Source organism: Agelaius phoeniceus, chromosome 7, assembly GCF_051311805.1.
Source record: "Agelaius phoeniceus isolate bAgePho1 chromosome 7, bAgePho1.hap1, whole genome shotgun sequence".
In the NCBI taxonomy this organism is placed as follows: domain Eukaryota; kingdom Metazoa; phylum Chordata; class Aves; order Passeriformes; family Icteridae; genus Agelaius; species Agelaius phoeniceus.
Window position 1 is genome coordinate 2,039,472 of NC_135271.1, and position 5,367 is coordinate 2,044,838.

Consider the following 5,367-nt stretch of genomic DNA (forward strand, 5'->3'; position numbering starts at 1 on the left):
ATATATAATGTTACACAGGGACAGCAGGAGTCACCCACTGACTTTGTGAACAGGCTCTGAGCCGCTGCACGGAAACGCACAGCCCTGGATCCCTGGTCGGATATGGGAAAGCAGCAGTTCCTTTCCCTGATGTTTGGGCAATCTAGCCCAGATGTCAGGCAGGAACTTCAGAAGCTGAAAGAGCCTGTAAAGAGAGACTTAAAGGCATTAATGAAAAAGCATAGAAGGTGTAAGATAATAAAGACAGAGAAAAAGAAAAAGAACTCCCTGCAGCCACAGTGGCAGCTCTGGATCAGCTCCAGGGAGAGGACGTGGGCGTGGATGAAGCAGAGGCAGGGGCCAAAATTCCAGAGGCAGAGGAGGTTCAAACCAGCCACAGGCCAAGCTGGGGCGAAATCAATGTGCATATTGTAAGAAAGGACACTGGAAATGCCAGTGCCCAGAGTTAGCAGACACAGTACACAAAACTTTTGTAGCCACTCTAGATGATAAGAAATGACCAAGACTGGCAGATCTTACCCTAGCAGGCCCACTGGTTAAAATACAGCTGAAGAATGATAAGGAAGTTGAATTTTTAGTAAATACTGGAGACACATTTTCACTCTTGAATCAAGCATTGATACCCAAAAGTGAAAACTGTCTTCAAGCAAGAGGAGCCACTGGGCAGAACAATGCATTCTTCCTGAAACTACTTAAATGTAAAATTGAGAAGAAAATGGGAATACATCAGTTTCTTGATTTACCAAACTCACCCAAATCTGCCCTAGGCAGGGATTTGCTGGAAAATTTCGAAGCGACAGTTCAGCTTAAAAAAAGAAAAATGAAATTTAAGGTACCTGAAGACAAATTGGTTTTAGCATTAGGACTGACAATTGACACAAGACCAACAAACAATAATAACTCTTTAGAGTAAGTATTGAATCAGGTGTACCCAAGAGTAGGGGATACTGATAGGCCAGGAAAATCAAAACGAGCAGACCCTGTAAAAATCGAGCTACAGACAAGAGTTAGGCCAGCAGTCAGAAAGCAATAGCCTTTAAGATTAGAAGATAGGAAAGGAATACAGGCAACAATCACTAAATTCCTGACATTATAGGATTATTGGAAGAATGGGAGTCAAAATTTAATACTACTAGATTGGCAATAAAGAAACCTAATGGAACTTAGAAACTAGTGCCAGATTTACAGGCAATTAATCATTTATGCCTGACTACCTTACTAGCTAAGCTTTGAGATGATTTCATTTGGTTTCCAGTGATAGATGTGAAAGATGCTTTCTTCTGCCTGCCACTTGCGGAAGAAAGTCAAAATATATTTGCTTTTGAATGGGAGAACCCTTGCACAGGCAGGAAAAATCAACTTAGCTGGGCAGGATTACCTCAGGGGTACAAAAACATTCCCAGTTTTTGGGAATCAATCAGCTGAAGAATTAGAGCTATGGCAATCGCGGCCTGGGGAAGGAACACTCCTACAGCATGCAGATGGTTTGTTAATTGCTACTGACACTACTAAAGAATGTTTTGAGCGGGCAGTGAAGCTTTTGAATGTTCCTGGACTGAGTGGTTATCGAGTATCTGCACAGAAAGCCCGGCTGGAGCAGCAGCTGTGGCTGTGCCCCTCCGAGGGGGCGCTCGCAGTCCCCGGCTTGCCCTGGCACAGCGAGCGGCGGGGACACTCTCCCGCTCCTCGGGAGGCCGTGAGAGCGGCTGAGGCTTTCGCCTGCTGCGGACAAGACACCGAAGCCACGCTGGTAGGAGAAGGAGAGGGGACTCCAGCTGGGGGCAAAGTCCAGCTTTATTACAGAGCTCCAAGGAAATCTGCAACCCAGGGGATCCAGTGAACTGGAGACAGAGAACTGGGCTGTGCAAGGTGTTATAAAGGGGAGGTGAACAGGGGAGGGGATGGCCCATCTGCCAATGGAATTCCAGGAGGGCGTGGGGAGCAGGGAAACAGACATGTAGGGGAACCAATGGGGGTAAACTGGGGGAGGGGCCCCGGTGCCTGAGCCTATCACTCGACACCCTTGGAAGAAGTTTCTGGAGGGAAGGGATGGGCTGTGGAGTGACAGGCAGGACACAGGGGAGGGGTTGAGGGGATGACAAGGCAGTTTTCAGGGAACCAGGGAAGGAGGCAGCGAGATTGACATTAAAAAGGAGGGAGGAAGCAACAAGGGCAGAACTGTTATAAGTTGCGGTGAAGAACCAACCACCGACAAGTGAGTCCAAATTAAATGTAATTTATTAATTGATAGTGCAAGCGATAATAGGCAAATTACAGCACTGAGTGAAGCCAACAAAAGGCTTGCACCCACCCGGGAGCGCTGGGTGTAGCCGGGGAGTCACCGCTCCTCCTTCGGCCCACACCACTCCGCAGTTCAGTCCTCCTTTTTATCTGTTATTGTTGGGTGTCCCTCCAGTGTTCTCTGCGTCTGTGCCGATAGTTGCTAGGGGGTCTTATTCTGCCTTCTGGTGGTCGTCTGGACGAAGGCTCCCGTCCTCTTCCTCGAGGTCTTACAATAGCTTTGACCATATATAGGCATATAGCTACATATAGTTACACATTTGCTTAGTTAGCCTTTCAACATATTAGCTTCTGACAGTTTGTGGTTTAAGCCTTATGACATTTTTTTTGCAATATATTAGCCCATTATATTCATCTTGCAACATATTAGCTGGTTACATCTATCCTTGTGGGTTTTTTCTATTATTGGCTTTTCCCCCTCTTATAGTCTTTTTAGCAACTTGATGAACAAACTAAGACATTAACTCATTACAACTCCCCCCTTTTTCTTTTACCCATTTTGTTCATCAAATCGTCTTAATGCAAGTTGACTCAAGGTGGCTTCCTCTCCCAATTCTAGATTTTCTACCGGTTCATATTTGGGCTTGATTAAAAGGAGATGGGCTGCCTCTAATCTTCCTTTCACTATCTTAAGTATTGTATTAAATATGCAGGGTCCAAAAGTTAGCCCAAGAATTATCATAATTGCTGGTCCTGCTATTGTAGAGAGTAGGGTGGTTAACCATGGGGATTGGTTGAACCTATACTCGAACCATCCTTGTTGGGCCTCTCTTTCTCTCTTCCTTTGTGCCAGCCTTTCCCTCAATTCAGCCATTGAGTCACGGACCACTCCGGTATGGTCCGCGTAAAAACAACACTCTTCTCTTAGAGCGGAACATAGCCCTCCTTGCTGCATGAACAAGAGGTCTAACCCTCGTCTGTTCTGCAGGGTGACTTCTGAAAGTGAAGAGAGAGATTTTTTGAGGAAGGAAATTGATTTCTCTATTCTCTGTAGGTCCTCATCAATAGTCACCTGTAGTTGGGAGAGCCCTTGCTGTTGAGTTGCAAGGGCTGAGATACCTGTGGCTGCGCCGGTAGCACCTAAACCGAGGAGCATTGCTATGGTTATTCCCGTTATTACCTCCCTTTTTTGGATTCGGTCTGGTTCTTCTAAGGGGTGATACATCTCCTCTTCCTTGTGGTACAGGACCTTTGGGACGATTAAGACTTGAATACAAAAGTCGTTAGCATTATCGAATCTATCAAGGAGTATACAGGGCATTACCCCAGATCACTGGCAAACCCACATTCCTGATGTGGCCAGAATTGCCCATTTATAGTTCTTACTCTTAGGCATGATAAATTTGGTGCAGAAATTGCCCATCCGCCTTGCTGAGGCTGCATTACCGAAACATTTGCCTTGGCCTGTGACCTGACTTAGGGTAGTTCCTCTCCGGGGAGTGTCCCACCTGCACTGGTGTGGATTCTCCATTGTTGAGTAGTTAAAGGGGTTATTAAGGGTGATACCTTCATAAAAGGGGGGCTTCACATCATAACATAGCCAGCATGATTTCGTAAGGTTTGGGTTAGATTGATTCAGTGATAAAAAGGTAGCATTTAATACACTAAGAAACGGATCGTAAAAAGCTGAAGTCTCTAAGGGATTATTAAAAGAAACGTTGTGACTAGCCGTGGCTCCCTTCTTGGGCCCACCTGCTGTAAGAATTGGATTGGGTCCAATTGGTCGGGGTACCGATGGTAAAAGTCGGGCAATTTGTATGTTCACCCAAATATCACGAAAGGTGCGAACAAATACCGGCCATACTCTTCCCGTGGCCCAACTCTTATGGGCTGGTTGCAGAATTGTCATAGTAGAACCCGTGCAAGTGTGCTTTCTCCCATCCCGGGGCGTATATATCTGTGTGTTACTATCGAACAGTGGTTCGCGACAGCCACGGGGAGCATACTTGACTTGCAGGAACTTATCAGGTTGCTGTGGTTGCCATCTATTACTTGTTACAATAGTCTCACAACCCCAATATCCACAGTACCCGTATCCAGGATAATTACAGTAACTTTTGCCTGGGTTAGAAGCAGGACACCAATAGGTTTGGTGCAGTGCTTGTTCTCCAAAACGAGGAAATCCCAGTCGCAGGGGAAAAATGTCCTTTAATCTAAATTCAAAAGATGGGTCGGTTGATGTAATAGTTTCTTTGATAACAATTTCGTCTGAAAGATGGTGTAGAACCCACTTAAATGCCTGGTAAGGGTCGTATTCTGTATCAGTCTGCCCTCTGCTGATTAATCTTGAAAATAGGATCACATAGAGGTACCATTGCCACTTGGATCTTATTATTGTAAGATTCCTTGAAAGTTGCTGATCTGATTGATGATTGGCTGCTTTTTCTTAAAAAAACTGGGATATATGGGTTGTGGGAGCGTTCAAGGATCCAGTCCTGCAAACAAAACCCTTATAATAGATTTAAGTGAATCTCGTATCTGCTTGAATTGGATGTTCTCCTCCCCCCTCTAAATTTCTAGTTACTTATTCCTATGTTCCCTATCACAGATTTGCCAAAAAGGGTGAGGTTCTATTCTAAAGATTTTACATACTCTTTGAGTTCCCTGGAGAGTGGAGAGCTGTCCTTTTGGATTCCCGGAGTGTGTTAGTCCTCAAGGGAACTTCAGTATTCGAGAGGCAGTAAGCACGCTCCACCGTGGGTCGCAGGTCCCTTTACCTTTTCCTCTCTGCCTCACCCGTCGATCCGGTTGCATCGGGCCACGGGGTGAACCAGCAGCAGAGGTATTTGCTCAGGGATCCCTTTTGCTCTTGCCTTTCTCGATACAGTTCCCAATTCCTTTTTCAAAGGAGAACTGCAATAATACCAGGCATCTATTTCCAGCAGTATTTTTTTTTACAAAGGGAGTGGGTTAACTAGCATGAGAGCAACATGCCTCTGAATTTAGACCCCTTAGTAAAGATTCCCTATTGCCTGTAAAAATGCATATCTTACCCACTCCCCCAAAAGCTCCCCTAATCTTAGAATGGTTTCTGTTAATTCCCCTCTTAACACCCTCTATAAATAC